A 17,933-nucleotide genomic window follows, 5' to 3' on the forward strand; every position below is an offset into this window, starting at 1 on the left:
CTGGCTCCACTTTCAAGTTTCCTACTAATGTAAACCCTAAGTCTAGTGTGAGTTCCAGGTTCTTGATCGGTCCAGCCCAGGCTATTGCTGTGCATCTGGGTATTGAGCCAGCAGATATCTAGGTCTTCAAATAAAATGAAAATATATTTTTAATTGAATTTAATTGTGCTTTTGTATGGAGTACAGTGTGCTAACTTAAGACATATGTAATGTGTAATGATCAAATAAGGATAATTAATAGTTCCATTCCCTTTAGCATTTTTTAAAGCTTTTGATTAACAAATAATAATTAAGCATACTTATGGGGTACAGTGTGCTTTCCTTCTCAATATCTGATTTTTTTTCCTGCAGTATCATTTCAAGCACAAAAGCAAAGTGTTTTCTTCAGCCATTTTTGGCCAAGCTCCATAATCTCTCATTCCAAAGCGCAACCCAAAACAAAGGGGAAAAAGTCTGAAAGATCCAGTTCCCATATTCCTTCCAGAAGGGAATGATGCTTCATTGACTCCTGTCCTCAACACTGACCAGAATTTACCTCTCCCTCCTGGGTGCTAACACCCCACCTCCTCCCAGCCTCTGTAAGCGCCTGTCATCAGCTCCTGGGAACAAGGGATTCTTCCTTTGCTACTCTGGGGATTCCTTAGAAGTACCACCTTGCATCTTACTCATTTTAGGAGGTTAAAAAAAATGCATTGCATTGAAGTTTGACTTGAACACACCAGATGAGGAACAGACTCACAAGCTCTAGTTCCATCACAAAGCAGAGTTCCATAGAAACGCTGGAATAGCTGTAGCATTTGCATTTAAGCCATTTGGCCATTTCTGTGAGAAATTTGAGCTCTAAGGGCTACACAGACAAATCAATGAATGGTGGCTTACAGCTTCAGCTGTTGGGAACCATAAAACTCTCTTTCTCGTCTGTGCCTTTCAGTTTTCAGAGTATGACTCCAGCCACATTTCTTGGGCACTGGAATTCATTTGTTTAGGTCACTGTTGATTTAAACAAAGGGAATGGGACTGAACCAGTTTTTCCCAGCTGTGAACCACAGCTGTGACTCCCCAGGGTGCTGGAACATCATCACCATGCGCTAATCCAATCTGTGCTTTTCCTGAGGGTTGTCATTACTGTAAAGTGAGGTAAACATGGGAGATAAAGATCCAGGGTGGGTACAGTGCTGTGGAGTGAAAAGTGGTGTAAAATCACATCTGGGTCATAATGAACAGTTATGATCCAAAGAGAGGGCATTTATAGAAATTCAGGGGCTATGCTGTTGCTATAGCTAATGAATACCATGAACACATACATAAGCTACATATGCGTGAAATAATCACTATTTCCTACTACATATACGCCAGACACACATACACACACATATATATATATCCATTATATATACTATATATGCACCAGACTTTGGGGCAGGCATTTGGTATAGTAGTTTAGACTCCAGCTAGGATACCAACATCCCTTATTAGAGTGCCTGGGTTCAAGATCTAATTCCTCTCCCAAACCCTGCTAATGCTTCCTCCTAATGTTCACTCTAGGAGGCAGCAGGCCCCTGAGTTCCTGCCTTCCATGTGGGAGATCTGGACTGAGTTCTCAGCTCCAGCTTCAGCGGGGTCCTGCTCCAGCTGTCGTGGTCATTTGGAGAGTAATGAATGAATGGGAATTACTTCTCTAGATTCTATCTCTTTACCTTTCAGAGAAGCAAATAATTGAAATGTGTATATTATCCTATAGCCATTATATATACACTACTCAGATGTACCATATACATACATAAAATGTTACAGCTACTATAGTTACATATGTACTGTGTATCCACTGCACATACATATATGTAACATATATACCATAATCAGTATTTGTACTACTACATATATACCATACTTATTTTTATATTTATCACTGTGGACACTATATAAACTATGCAAGTAGTGAATGTACACTTTCTTTAAAGGATTCATGGAAGGGAGAATTAAAAGATATATTTATTTTGATGTAAAAATCCGAAATTCCTGCACAGTTTTTTCATAACACATTTCATAAACTTTCCAAAAATCTCTTAACCTCATAAATGACACACATACATATATCCTGTAGTCTCTACTCACATATACACTATATGTTCAGGTGGAATAAATACTATGTGAGCATGCCCACTATATACATAGGTACGTAAATATCTCTTATCTTCACTCCCAGTAGTGACTCTGTGCTATGTTGTATGTCTGCCTGGTGTTCAGCTCCCTTGCTCACACCGTGGTGGCTTCTTTCTGCACCCTGCTGGTGTCATACTGGCCCCCAAGTCAGGCCCTTTCCTACGGCTCATGCAGCCACAATAGCAAACAAACTCCTTTGACAGCACCAGATGTCACAGTGCTGCCTGAGGCTGCACATCTCTAATAAACATTTTGGGGGGAGTATGCCAATGAGTCTCACTGTTATGGGCCAAATGGTGTCCCTGCCAAATTTGATATGCTGGAGCCCTAACCCCTAGCACCCCAGAATGTGACTGTACTTGGAGACAGAGCCTTTCAAGAGGTAACAAAGTAACAATGAGATCATCAGGGTGATCCAAGTTCAATCACAACCAATGTTCTTGAAACAAGAGGAGCTGAACATAGGGATACACAGAGGACCGACCATGCAAAGACACAGGGAAGAGTCAGCCGTAAGTCGATGGGAGAGGCTTGTGAAGTAACCACCCTTGCCCAGTCCTTGATCACACACTTGCAGCTTCCACAAGTGCTGGATAATCCATGTCTGTTGTTCAAACCCCCCAGGCTGTGGTCCTTGGTTAGGGCAGCCTGAGCAAGCTGGCATGCTCATGAAAGGCCATATAGAATGAAATTCTCCCAAGACCTCTGCCTTGTATGGAACTCCCACTGCCCTGACCCACACCAAGCACCACCCAGCAGCAGGACACCGGCTGCTCCACCTTGGGCCAGCTAATCTGCCCAGGCAGATTATCCTTGCCAGTTAATCTTCGGTACCTGGCAGCCCACTCCTGCATGGTGACCAAATATTAAGAGGTAGGGGGTTAATTGGGGATCCCTTAATCCATGCTGACTGCATGTCTCTGTGTATAGGGCACAGAAGGTTAAAAAGTATTAAGAACTTTAACCATGAACTTGACTCATGTTTGCTGCTACTGGCAAAGCAGGTTCCCAGCGTTGCAGACCTGATGCCCAATCCTAACCTCCAACATAATACTTGCTTTCATCCCCACGTCCTGGAGCCAACTCATGGATCTGGAGGCTCTCAAAGAGAAAAGCTCGTCATAAGACTGGTCAGCCGCCTGATATCAAAGCCTTTCGCGGGGATCAATCAACACTTATTTATAAGTTACTCCTGGTGCTGTGAGAGTTCCAAAGAAACATTTTACTTGGTTCCTACCTCCAAAACAGTGACTACATAGTCAGGGTTGATGTGGCTTATGATCTCCAAAAGACAAATAGACTATAAGAGCTGAGTAACTAAGCAAAGATCAAACTCAATGACTAATTCTGTCTCTGGACAGCTATGTAATCTAAGCCAATTCTGGAATTTCTAAGATTCAAGGGTGAGGGCAAGAGTTCTTTCCTTATAGTGTTATTGGGAGAATGAAACTAATATGTACATAGGTACCCAGCACCAGGTATTTGGTATAGTGGTAAAATGCCACTTAGAGCACCTGCCTCCTGGTTTGAGTCCTGGCTTCACTAATTCCAACCCTTATGGGAGTCCTGGGTTGAGTTCCAGGCTTCACCATGATCCAGCCCCAGTGGTTGCAGACATTTGGGGACTGAGGCATCAGATAGGAGACCTGTCTATGTCTGTCTCTTTCTCTCCTCCATCTCTATCCTTCTCCTCTCTATCCCTCCCTCCCTCCTCTCTCATATAAATAAAACAAAAAAGAGAAACCAAAAAGTAAAGGTCCTACAGGCTACATTGCAGGAGTCGGGGCATAGACATAACAGTTGATGCAGTGAGACGGTTTGGGGGCTGTTTTCTGAGCACTTGCAATGTTCCAGAAACATGGCTCTTCGTGGCAAATTCAAGAAAGACCAGGTCACTGGGTGATGCCAAGCAGTTGAAAGTAAGCAAGTAAACAAGTCAAAAAGAAAAAAAAAAAAGAGACAAAGCTAAGATGAGGAAGGGTGCTCTTGCCTGAGGAAGCTAGGGGCTCTGTAACCCTGACTCATCAGGCTAGGGATCTTGTGGACATACACCTTCAGAGAGTTAAATGAAAGTTCCTTTTGCACATTGCATTTGAATGTTTTGCCTGTAATGGCACCAAGAGACCCATGTAGACATATCCATTTTCAGGTATTTATAATGTGGTGACATTTTAAAATTATCTCTTCTACAGAAGAAAAAAAGATATGTATGTATAATGATTCAAATATAAACATATTGTTTTACACATCCATAGGCTGTTTTTCCCTAAAGTCTCTTTCTTTTTTTAATTTTTATTGGAAAGGCAGGTCAGGTTTATGGAGTGATAGTAAACCATATACTGGTTTACTCCTCAAATGGCCACAATGGCCGGAGCTGAGTCCATCTGAAGCCAGGAGCCAGGAGCTTCTTCTGGGTCTCACACATGGGTGTAGAGTTCCTAGGATTTGGGCCATCCCCTACTGCTTTCCCAGGCCACAAGCAGGGAACTGGATGGGAAGTGGAAATAGCAAGGACACAAATCGGCACCCATATGGGTGCGAGATGAGGATTTAGCCATTGAACCATCACACCAGGCCCTCCCTGAAGTCTTAATGTCTGTCTTGTGCTTTTCTATTCACCAAGCAAGGTTTGATTGCATAGGCTATTGCAACCCAGGCAGTAACCTGGGGAGGAAGCTAAGGGTGGGCGTTTGAGCAGACAGCTGTCTGCTCTAAGTACAGGGAAGGAAGCATTAGGCTTCACCTGCCTGTGTCATTCTGGATGGTCTAATCCTGGTATGTGGAAAGCTTAAAGTCAGGAGGATAACGTAATTCTCTGTATGATCTGACTAAATTCAGGCAGGGCCCCAAGTACATACAAGCAGTCAGTGTTTGGCTCTTCGATAGTAGTTGATGCATTAGTCAGGATTCTCCAGAAGAATCAAAAGGAGGAGGAAAGAAGGAAGAAAGACACAATAGCCTAATGACCAAATCCTCATCTTGAATCTGCCAGGATTCCATGTGGGTGCCAATTCATGTTCCGGATGCTCCACTTCCCATCCAGCTCCTTCCTTGTGCCCTGGGAAAGTCTTGGGACCCTGCACCTGCATAGGAGACCCTGAAGAAGCTCCTGACTTTGGATTGGCTCAGCTCCAGCCATTGCAGACAAAGGGTCTTTGGCTCTCCTCTCTGTGTATCTGGCTTTCCAATTTAAAAAAATCATCTTTACAAAGAAAAGAGAAATTTATTGTAACATACAAGCTCATGCAAATACGGTGGTTGAGATGTTCCAGGCTCTGCTGACTACAGGCTGGAGATGCAGAAGAGTCAGCAGTCAAGTTCAAAAGCCTGAGATCCAGTAAGTCGGAGGGTCCGGGAGCCAAGAAGTGGAAGGCCAAGCTCAAGCATGCTGGTCAAGTGCAAATTCAACCCCCCATCTTTTTTTCTATTCATTTCCCACCCACACTGAGCACAGCCATCTGCCTTTACTCATCAGTCCACCAGCTGAAATGCTGATCTAATCAGGAAACACCTTCATAAACATAGCCAGAAATAACGATGAGTCAGATACCTTGGCATTCCATGACCCAGTCAGGTTGGCACATGAAACTAACCATCACAGCTAAGTACATGCTTGTCACCTAGATCAAGCAGAGCTAGGATCCAGGGAGGGTCACCAGCCTCATACGGGGGCTTGCACCTGACACAGAAGCATCAGGAAACCTAGGTTCAAGGAACACAACAAGGGAGGTATTCAAGACATCAGGAGGACTTATTCTACAAACCAGGCTTCATTTCAGATGAGGAATCAGAAGGTTTGGAACCGTAAGAAACAGCCCAAGATCTCACAGCCAGTAGCACAGACCAAATTCAGCCATGTCCTGACCTCAGAAGTCCGGGCCTTCAAACTCGGCACATAGCCCATGGCACACAGTTGTGAAGTCTCTGGATGTTCAGCAAGCAAGGCCTCAGGCCAGCTATACTTACAGGAAGCACTGTGCCTGCCATTGTCCTGTTAGGGAGAAGGCTATGCAGCCAGATGTCATCCAAGGCAAGAAGATCACAGTGAAAAACCTGCACTTCTGCGACTAACTCCTTCAGCATTCAGGGACCTGATTGTGTGCTAGTCAAAACAGGTTTGCTCTATTTTTAAACACTGTTGAAATGAAAACTAAATTAATATGGACTCACATTTGAAGAGGGGGAAAAAGGCACCAAAATCTGTAATAAACTGACAAGCTAATTAATGTATCTGAACAGAGGAAGGAAACCATAGAAACAGACTAGAAATCATAGGGATTTCATTCATTTGCAGGAGAAAGCAATTGAAATAGTCATGTGCAAATTAATTAAATTTATAATGCACTCCAAATTCATGTTGTTCTAGCTTTCTGCCTAGTCTCATAAGAGGTTAACAGTGCCTGCTGACCAGTAAGAATTTCTAAAATGCATCATAATATGTGCCTTAGAAATAAAGAATGAAAGACAAACACACCGTTGGATCATTGTTGTTGTGCCTCTTTGTGCCTGATCTTACAGAATGTTTCCAATTCAATTACTGGCTGACCTAGGAATTGCAGTTCAATTACTGGCTGAGAGGTAGGCATTACAGAGGGCACTCAGTCCACCTGGGCTGCTGCTTCTTCCCTAAGCCTCCATCCTCCACGCCAACCTGAGCAGGCTTGTAGTTTACCCTGGGAATTGTCAAACTCCATGGGATGCTCAGCCCCAGTCAGAGCAGGTTGAGGACAGAGCCTTCTGGCTCCTCTTCCATCACACCTGCCAACAGCTACCAGCATAGCCCATGCTGAAAGCTGCCCCATACCCAGACAGGTGAGTAGATGATCATGAAAGAATGGTGAACTTTAACAAAGGTTTGCATTTATTTGAGAAGCAGAGAGATCTTTTATCTACTGGCCCACTCCCTAATGCCTGCAACAGCTGGGGCTGGAGTTGAGCCAGGCCAAAGTAAGAAGCTTATAATTCCATTTGAGTGCCCTATGTGGGCAGGAGGGCGCCATTACTTACTGCTTCCAGGGAATACATTAACAGGAAGATAGAGCAAAAATGGAGGAGCCAAGATTCCAACCAGGCACTTTCAATATGGGATGAAGAGATCCCAAACTATAACTTAACTGCTGTACCAGTCCACCCCCAAGTCCTGAATTTAAGACCAGGAATTCGGACATGATGTGACTAAATCATCATTTTAGACAAGATTTTCCTGGAAGGGTTAGAAACTGGCTTTGAAATGTGTATTATGTTTGCTGCTGTGTATTAGTTAACATTATCTTACAAATAAGAAAAGTCTGCTTAACAACTAAGGAATTTGGGAGGAAGATGATCTCAAAAAATTCTAGAGTTGAATAATAGGATTCAGGACAGGGACTCAGGCCAACTGGAGGCCCACAGGGTGATTCAGGATCTGCGTTCTGCACTAAATGGAGCTCAGCACCCACACCCAACCCCAAGCTTCTCAGTTCAGATTTTGAGAAATAGGAACCACAAGAAAGAAATAGGGAAAAAAAGGATTGGAAGCCAATAGCCCAAAGTGGACCAGGTGTCCTCCTTTAGCCATTTTGCTGGGCCAGGGTTCCAATGTCACATGGTGTGTACCTTCTTACCAGGGTTCTATTTCTATGGGCCACAGCAGGCAGTGTTACTCCCACTATTGTCTATTGACCAGTCAGGGAGTCATCCAAGCTAAGCATCTTGTATGCACATACAAAGATGTTACAAAACTTCTGTGAAAAATGGAATTAAAAGGTAGGTTTACTGGGGGTGCAAACATTTTTCACAATGCATGTATAGGAGAGGTCTTCAAAAAATCCATGAAAAGGGGATATTTCGGGGCTCGGCAGTGTGGGCTAGTGGCTAAGGTCCTCGCCTTTATCCCATATGGCCGCTGGTTCTAATCCCGGCAGCTCCACTTCCTCTCTGTCTCTCCTCCTCTCAGTATATCTGACTTTGTGATAAAAATAAAATAAATCTTTAAAAAAAAAAAAAGAAAAGGGCATATTATGAAACACCTCACATGGATTTCAAACTATTTTGTACTCAAATAAACTCCTCATCAATATTTTCTGAGAACATTTGGAAGTATCTTTGTTTGGCCACGGTCCCATGGGAGGTCCACATGGCCTGGTGTGTACCCTCAGCTGTATCCCGCAATCCTCCCCCAGCAACTCCCAAATCCAGCCCTCCAAATCAGAACCCAGCCAACCTCCTGGGGCTTCTAGGCCTAAGTAGCACTCAGTACAGCCCTGTATGGGTCTTCCAAGCAGTAGCCTGCAGGCAACTTGACCCTTCAAATCCAGCCTCCATTCATTCTCTGTGAGCATTCTCTTGTGTGGCCAGGCTCTTCTGCTTGCTTGCTTGCTCAAACATTTCTGGACCAGATGCTCTCTTCTGTAAGGATGCAGCACCTCTAGCTAGACCCCTCCCTGCCTTATCTAATACCACGTTCCCAGATTTCCTGCATGACACTTGGCACTAGGGACTTTGGGCATCTCTGCTCCTGCCACCCCTCGCCACAGTGAGAAATACCCTCTCCCCTTCATTTCCCCTGGTCTCTGTCTCAAAAGTACTTATGATATCTTGAGTGCTTCTTTTTAACCTTCATCTGCTTTGGTACCTTGGCCCAAAACATACACTCCAAAGACAATCATTTTAGATGAGTGAATTGCTGGGTTTTTTTCTATAGATAAACTAACCTCAGATCTATTTTGAGTATTTGAAATTAGAAACACGACCCTGGTCAAATGCATTCCCAGCTTGGCCTATCCTAAAGGAGCATGGTAGATGTGTAGTATGCCTGTCCATGTCCCAGTTCCACACAGTTTCTTCCATAGTGCCTTGCAAAGCTGGTGCAGTTAAATATTAAGTCAAGTCTCATCTGAGATTCTGCAAATTAGTGATGTGGCTTTGGTCCTTGAGGTCTTGACTAATGTCAATTAAAAACACCCTACACTTTGGTGTTGAGATTCCTCTGCTTGAGGCTTTCATTGTGGCACAGTGGGTGAGCACTTGCTTGAGTCCCTGCTGCTCCTCTTTCAATCCAGCTCCCCACTAATGCACACAGGAAAGCACAGGAAGATGGTCCAAGTGCTTGGGCCCCTGGTCCCGCATGGGAAACCTGGATGGAGTTCCAGGTTCCCAGCCCAGCCCTAGCCATTGTGCCCATTTGAGGAAGAGCCAGTGGATCAAGGATCTTTTTTTCAAACCAGTAAGCATTCAAGACAAAAAAAAAAAAAAAAAAAACGATCATTGTTCAGTTGGGGATTTTTCCTCAAGTCAGTGAAGAGGGCCTGAAAATTGTTGTCTCTTCAAGTGCCTGATCACAAAACACCCAGGAAATTTTGAAATACAGTCATCACATAAGGAGCTGGTGAGAGTAGTCCCATGAAACTACACTGCTTCTGGTTGGGCATTGTGGTACAGCAGGTTAAGCCACAGTTTGCTACACCGACCTCCCCTATCAGAGTGCTGGTTCCGGGACTGCCTGCTCTGCCTCCATTCCAGCTCCCTGCTGAGGCACCTGGGAAGGCAGCAGGGGATGGCCCAAGTATTTGGGGCCCTGATAACCATGTAGGAGTCCCTGAGGGAGGTCTTGATTCCTGACTTTGGCCTGGTTTAGGAGCCAAGTGCCAAGATACTGCTACCATTTAGGCTTCCAGCGAATGGAATATCTTGGTCTATCACTCCGCCTTCAAATAAATCTTTAAAAAGTAGTAGCACCTAATGATGTCTTAGCCAACTTAGTTGGTGTAAACATGCTATAATAACTTAATGTTGCCCCCATTTCAATCCTGTGTAATTGTATTCCCATCTTTATCATACAATGAACAAGACTCCCAACTTGAGAATCAGGTAATGGGAGCTTGAGTCCCTCCAGTGACGTGATCTTGATCACCACTGCCAGCCCCGGGGGGACATCCCTGTCAATGTTCTCATTCTCCTTCCATCAGTAATTACACTGCTGCTTATGCTATGGTTTGCATGTTGACTGTCCCAAAACTGGCTTGGAACTGCCTGGGAGGATAGGAACTGCATCTTTTTCCTTGGCATGGCACATGGAGGGTGCTCACTAAATAGTCACCTAAAAAAAAAAAAAAAAGAAGAAGAAGAAGAAGGAAAGGCAAGTACAAGGAGAGGAGGTGGCATGGAGGCAAGACAGAAAGAGGAACAGAGAGAAGAGGCAGGAAAGAAACTATTCTTGCCCTCATTTCCTCTTCTGAAAAGTGGGCCAATAATTCCTATTTCCCAGGATGGTTGGGTTGAGAAAATGTATCAATGTTTCACTCCCTCTCTGTCTTCCCGTAACTTTTGCATGTGTTTCTACTACAGAACTCAGCCTGATAGTAACACTCACCTGTCTCTCCTTCAACAGTGAGCTTTTCTGGGGCAAGGAACATTTCTTCTCTCCCTTGCCTTCTGGCACCTGGAACACTCCTGCCCATGCGCTTCCTGTGGCCTGTTATACACTGGCAGAAGCACCAAGCCCAGGTGACACCCAGTCCAGACTTAGTCCCAGCTGCCTCCATTGTTAAGGCTGAGGAAATGTGATGCCCCAACTTGCAGAGGGAGCACATGCGGAGGAAAGCTGTAACAACCCAGCGGGAATCAGAAAATGTTGTGGCTATTGGGAGTAAAAAAACCCACCAGGGCTTGTGGGCCCACCTGCTATTTTTGCATACATTTGTATTGCCAGATTCAGGCAGTCCTTCTCAAGAACATCCTGTAGTCAAAGCAGGTGGTTAACAGTATGAAGCCACTTGTTAAGGCACCTGTGTCCCACATCAGATTTCCTGGCTTCCATACCCGACTCCTTTTTTGACTTCCATTTCCTCCTAATGCACACCCTAGAACGCAGCAGTGATGGCTCAAGTAAGTGGATCATTGCATTCCTGGCTCCTGATTCTTCAGCCCCAGCCGAGCCCTGGCCATCCCAACATTTGGACAGTGAACCAAACAGGAATGCTCTCTCTCTCAGTCAATGTCTAACAACCTTCCTCTCTGGTGAACTGGGCCGTAAAGTTCTGGCTGTTCCCTACAGAGTTCTTTGCTCAGCAAGGTCTCTCATGGCTTCTTCGTGGGTGGAGGACTTCCTAGGATCTGCATTGGGTTGTTCTCCTCTGGCAGACTTACGTGGTGATAAGTTTTGTTCCTGTTAGAAGTAGTTTGACCCTGCACTGACATGTGGGAGACCCAGAAGAAACTCCTGGCTCTGGATGGGCTCAGCTCCGGCCATTGTGGCCATTTGAGGAGTAAACCAGTATATGGAAGGTCCTGCTTTCTATCACTCCATAAACCTGACCTGCCTTCCCAATAAAAATAAAGAAATCTAAAAAAAAAAGACTTTAGAGAAAAACAGCCTATAGAAAAACAGCCTATAGATGTGTAATAATATGTCTATATTTGAATCATACATACACAGCTTTTTTTCTGTAGAAGAAATAATTTTAAAATCCCACCACATTATGACTACCTGAAAATGCATATAAGTTTACATGGGTCTCTTGGTGCCATTACTGACAAAACAATCAAATGCAATGTGGAAAACGAACTTCAGGGCCAGGTGCGATAGCATAGCGGCTGGGGTCCTTGCCTTGAACGCACCAGGATCCCATATGGGCGCCAGTTCTAATCCCAGCTGCCCTGCTTCCCATCCAGCTCCCTGCTTGTGGCCTGGGAATACAGTGGAGGACGGCCCAAGGCCATGGAGTCCTGCACCTGTATGGGAGGCCCAGCAGAAGATCTTGGCTCCTGGCTTTGGATTGGCTCAGCTCTGGCCACTTGGGGAGTGAACCATTGAATGGAGCATCTTCCTCTCTATCTCTGCTCCTCTCTGTGTATCTGCCTTTCCAATAAAAATAAATAAATCTTTTTTAAAAAAAAAAAAAAACGGACTTCATTAAGCTCTCTGAAGGTATATGTCCACAAGATCCTTACCCTGATGAGTCAGGGTTACAGAGCCCCTAGCTTCCTTAGGCAAGAGCACCCTTCCTCATCTTAGCTTTGTCTCTTTTTTTTTTCTTTTTGACTTGTTTACTTGCTTACTTTCAACTGCTTGGCATCACCCAGTGACCTGGTCTTTCTTGTATTTGTCACTTAGAGCCAGGTTTCTGGAACATTGCAAGTGCTCAGAAAACAGCCCCCAAACCGTCTCACCGCATTTGTTATGTCTATGCCCCGACTCCTGCAATGTAGCCTGAGGACCTTTACTTTTTGGTTTCTCTTTTTTGTTTTATTTATATGAGAGAGGAGGGAGGGAGGGATAGAGAGGAGAAGGATAGAGATGAAGGAAAGAAAGAGACAGATATAGATCTTCTCTCTGCTGCTTCACCCCAAATGTCTGCAACTCACACAACCTGCAAAACACACACATACCCCTACCTACCTACCTGATTCTAGCCCTACCCTCTCAGCTCACCTGGCCCAGCATCTCTTCCAGAGAAGAAAATAGCAATGTCCAACAAACACATACCACTGGACAAGGAGAATTATGGGTATTTTGTTTACTGTTTGATACTTTTCTATTTTGTTAAAATATTTTTGTAATGACCATGTGGAACATCTACCTGGCAGAATGATCACGGACATTAAATAAGACAATGCTGGTGTTGAAAAATTATGGAAGGAACAATGAAACTTTGGGATTTACAGGTCTTGCATATTCTTTGCTTTACTTAGATACAGGCTGGGGTTGATTTCTCATTCCTATTTTACAGCTCAGGAAATGGCAGCTCAAAGATGTTAAAAAGGCAGATCTTCCCCCACTCAGCAAATAGCAGCATACAGAGCTCAGATTAAACTCCTCAACTCACCTGTGGGGACCACCTTGCAGGCCTGGTTCCCTGACCTGGCTCCTGCCCTTTTTTGGCACCTCTGCACACCTGGGGGCTCTGCTATAAAGAAGCCCAGTAGAGGCTGGGAAGAGGAGTCAGGAGACCACACCTCACCTTGACCCCATCTGAACAACCAAGGGCACAGCCTCTAATGGGTTGATTTGCTCAACAGTTCAAGTACCTGTACTTATCTCATGGAAAGTGGGATGACAACGGATGAGTTCATTCTCCCATTTATTCATTCATTCATTCACTCAGTAAATATATGCTAAGTACCTTTCTTATGCCAGATCCAACTCTCATAATCGGAAATACAGCAACAAACAAGAAAAGCCAGGCCTCCTCCTCATCGAGCAGAGTCCATAAGATCCAAACCTGAAACACTGGTCACTAAAACCATTAGTTCTCCCTCGTTCTTCTGAGCAGTTTTTCTGTAGCAACTTTTTTTTTTTTCAGTAAATGGCTCTCAAACAAGAGCAGCACGAGTCTGCTTCTAGAATGTCAAGCCCAGTGTACCAGAAAATGCAAATTAATCTAAACACACATCAATGAAACCCAGGAGGTGCCAACAGTAATCCATTATCCAACCTGCAATCCACAAAAATGGATTTTCGTAAAGGATGCTTTATCCTTCATTTTACCAGGCATGCATAAACGCCTGTCTGCCGGGTAGAAGCCTGGTAAACAAGCCTTTTTACTGAAAATATTCCTTTGCTTGTCAACATGTTTTTCCTCCAAAAGCAGTTAACGTTGTAAATATGTTTACCCCATGACTGACAAACCCGTGGCTACTTCCTTCAAAGGAGATAAATATCTGTTGTACCCCAAAGTCATAAACATGTTTTGTGCTGTGCAGAAAAAGTGTGGAACATTTGAGTAAGTTATGGTTCAAAGGTACTTCAAAGACTTCATGGGAAATGGAATTAAAAGATAAGTTTATTTTGGTGCAAAAGATATTGAAACCTAGGTATATTAGGGAAGTCTTCAAACGTTCATGAAAATGTATATTATGAAAAAAAAGAATATATTTTAATAAACTCTTGCACCCAAATAATCTTTTCATTCTGTTTTCCACAAGCTCTTTGAAGTACCTTCGTAAAATTTGGAAACAGCTCATACAGCCAATGATGCAATGGCTGTGTTATCCTAGGGCACAACCAGGATGCTGGATGCAGCTGGAAGCAGTGCCAAGGCTCCTTAGCACAGGATCCCTGCTGCCAGACTGCAGGAGCCTTGAGTCCTACACCTCCTCAGAGAGATCTCAGCTGGTGGTAACCCACCATGTGCTGCTCATGAGGCCCTGGGGAAAGATGGAGACCAAGACCTCTGCTGAGAGAGACCAGAGACGCACCCATTGAGAGCAGTGGCAGCCAAAGCCCTGAGAGTCTCATCAGTTCCCAACAGGTGGTGCATGCATGCCTCCCACCCCCACGCTCACGGTGGCTCCCAGGTTTCCCTTAGCTTGAGAGAAACACACGCACAAGCCCTGTTGTCAGACATGGTGTCTGTGTTTAAGAAGTCTCTCACATTCTAAACCCAGCTTTGTTTGGATGTGTGACGTGTAGTTGCTTAGAATACAAAAACTAATCACATCATATGTGTCTGAGCAAACCCCACTGAGAGGTTCCAGGGATCCCACTGTGCTGCAAAAATTTTTTTTTCCTTAAATAATCAGATTTGGGCTCTGTGCGAGTGAGCTGCTCCAAGGAACAATGCAGTGAGCCTTCCAGGTGAGGCAGTTTCCCAAGGTGAGAACCTCCCTCCCTCACAACCCATCAATTCCTGTCTGTGCCCATAGACCTTTATCATCCCAAAGGACAACCCGACAGGGTCTGCAGCCCAGCACAGATGTCGTCTCCTCCCAATGGGTTTGCTGGGGGAGGGGAACTCAAGCCTTGCTTTTTGGGCATTATTGTTCATCTGGACGTTGTGTCTCTGGCTTGCGCACCCTCAAGCATTCCAGGTCAGTGCCAGCCTTTGCCCTGCCAGTCCCCTGGCCCCCTCCTACACCCTACCTGCCACCACTGCTGCCAGCCAATCCTCACTCTCATCACCACATGCACTGGTGCATTGGAAACAAATTAATAAAATGCAAAACTTCAATCCCACCCCTCTCCCATTTCCTCTTACCTCCTAGCCTCCTTCAGGGCTGCATCTACTGAAGCACTTTCTGGAATTCTGCCATCTTGCTCCTTCCAGGGGGGCAGGGAAGTAAGAGCACCACAGTCCCAGAAGCAGCTGAAAAATGGAGACACGGCCTCCTGGCACGTGCCAAGTGCCCACTGGCAAAGCAAAACATCCACGCAACAGCTGAAAATGTCCACTCACAGTATCTCTTATTTTCCTCTTCTTCCTGTGGGGGAGAGGGGCTGAGTGGGGTCATTTTGCCTTAATGCACAACTTGAAGATAGAACTTAGCAGAACTGGTCAAGTTGGTAGATCAACACGGCAGCTACACTGTGTCCTCGGTCTGCCAAGGGACCAGGAGTTTCTCTCTCAACGTCCTCTCTGGGACAGAGCTGGTCTAAAGCCCTAACTAATCTCCTCTCCCAACCTGAACACCCTCACAACCACCTCCACAGTACACATTCATGAGCTCGACCAGCAGATGACCTTTCTGATGCGGTTGGTTCAGGCCACACACACACACACACACACACACACACACACCACCACCACCACCACCACCACCACGGCCCCCAGTATGGCAGCAGCCAGTCACATCCTGGTGGTCACCTGAAAGATTCTTCTCCAATTCTTGGGAGCTTCAGGGTTCAGGACCCCATGAGCCTTGTGTGAAATCCTTCACAATGTTATCTATTCCATCAGGCGTCTGTCCACACTGCTGTCCTGTAAGTCATCTAGTAGCCGTGGGTCCTGAACATCATGGGATCATAGGAGGTCCTAGTAGTCTTACCAGATGAGCCAAGAGGGTCCTTATGAGACAGACCAGGACTCTTCAGGAACGACACATACTTTTCTTCTCCTGGACAAGCCTTAGTACGATAGAACGGCACCCTTGCTTCCTGCTGCGAGGAGACGGTGAGTCACGGCCAAGCTCTCTGTGAGAATGGTTGTAATAAACCAGCAATGCCCTCAGCTTCAGGTGAAGGAAGGAGAATTAAGTGCACTGCGCCTATGGGTAGCCCGTGTTGCCTTTTCTACTAACAACACCTGCCCATTCTTTAAGAGCGGGGCTGCCTAATGAAGATAACACTCACCTGTCCACTTACCCGCCTTGGCGGAGACAGGAAAATAGGCAATAAATTCAACTAAGTTACTAAATAGTGATGATAGAGAAATACACAAGGGGTCAGCTTAACTGGCTAATCCTCCACCTCCAGCTACCAGCATCCTACAGGAGTGCCAGTTTGTGTCCCAGTCACTCCACATCCAATCCAGCTCCCTGTTTATGGCCTGGGAAAGCAGCAGAGGGTAGCTGCTTTGAGACCCAATGCTTTGAGACCCGACACCTCCACAGGAGACCGGGAAGAAGCTCCTAGTTCCTAGCTTCAGGTTGACTCAGTTCTGGCTGTTGCGGTCATTTGATGAGTGAACCAGCAGATCCAAGATTCTTCTCGCTGTATGTCAGCCTCTCCAATAAAAATAAATAAATCTCAAAAAAGAAAAAGAAACACATGAGAAAGTAACCCTGAAAGCAAGAGCTTAAAGAGAAGAAGCTCTAAACCCAAATAAATTCTTGTTCTATTTTCAACTTTGGTTAACTTCTTAACTTGTTGTGTTTTTAGAATTATTTCATAGGTTAAGTCACAAAGCCTTTAAGTTTATCCCACAGCCTTATTGGGAGGCAGCAGGATTTTGGAGCAGAGGTATTATTCACACTGGCTCTGTGCCCAGGCAGAGATACAGAGCAGCGGGGCTGGGCATTCCCATGTGTAAACAATCCCATGATGCCCTCAATACACAAGCCTAGCCTTTATGATTCCAACTCTCTTTCTTGTGACTCAGTCTCCTACTTCTAGCTCATAGCACAGGCTTCATGCACATTATTTACACTTTTCACTTCAAGTACAAATTTTACTCTTCTCAATCAGAACCAAAATAGGAGGGGAAAAAAAATCAGCATTCATTCTTCTGACTGCTGCCCAGCTAACACTGTCTCACATTCAATGACATCCCCATCAATCAGTTCTTTCCAGGCCATTTCCATCATGTGCTAATTACATCATCTATTTTTCTTCGAGACCTCCACATTTACCATTTTACAGTCTATAAATTTTCAAAAGGAAAAACACTGAGGCCTATCCTGTGGCACAGTAGGTTAAGCCACTGGACACAACACTGGAATGCCATATGGTCCCATCTGTTCCATTTCTAATCAATGGAGATACTTGGGAATGCATCAAAAAATGACTTGAGTACTTGGACCCTGTCATCCACATGTGAGACCTAGATGGAGTTTCTGACTGCTGAATTTGGCTTGGGCCAACTTCAGTTCTTGTAGCCATTTGAGAAGAAAACCAATTGATGGGAGACTCTCTCTCTCTCTCTCTCTCTCTCTCTGTTTCTCTCTCCAACTCTACCTTTCAAATAAATGAATCTCTACAAAAAAGAAAAAAGGGAAAAAAGGAAATTCAGAGTTCAAATGGCAAGCCATAAATCATGAGAAAGGACTTTATGCCAAGATGTACAAAAAACACTTGAAACTGAACAATAAAAAGACAAATAACCAATTTTAAAATGGGCAAAAGATCTGAACAGATATCATTTTTAAAAATCAGCACACAAATATTTGCTAAATCAGCACACTCACAATTGCTAAAACTAGGAAGCAACCAAAATGTTCTTCATTAGGGAAATGGATAAATAGAATAGGTACATCCAGGCAATGGAATATGACTCAGCAACAAAAAGAAATAAGCTATCGAGCCAAAACAAACGAAGACACAGAAGAATCTTAAACATATTTGTTAAGTGAAAAAC

At 44.6% G+C, this 17,933-nt stretch overlaps 1 long non-coding RNA gene across 1 annotated transcript in view; it reads right to left on the bottom strand.

The window, feature by feature from the left end:
* LOC131481578 (uncharacterized) overlaps positions 1-16,040 on the bottom strand; it is a 32,482-nt gene extending 16,442 nt beyond the window's left edge. Inside the window, exons 1-2 of the long non-coding RNA XR_009246417.1 lie at positions 15,907-16,040; positions 15,120-15,342 (exon numbers count right to left, since the gene is read on the bottom strand). This is a non-coding gene — a long non-coding RNA (uncharacterized LOC131481578). The remainder of the gene's footprint in view (positions 1-15,119; positions 15,343-15,906) is intronic.
* Between the last annotated feature and the right edge of the window lie 1,893 nt (positions 16,041-17,933).

This window comes from Ochotona princeps, chromosome 12 (genome assembly GCF_030435755.1).
Source record: "Ochotona princeps isolate mOchPri1 chromosome 12, mOchPri1.hap1, whole genome shotgun sequence".
In the NCBI taxonomy this organism is placed as follows: domain Eukaryota; kingdom Metazoa; phylum Chordata; class Mammalia; order Lagomorpha; family Ochotonidae; genus Ochotona; species Ochotona princeps.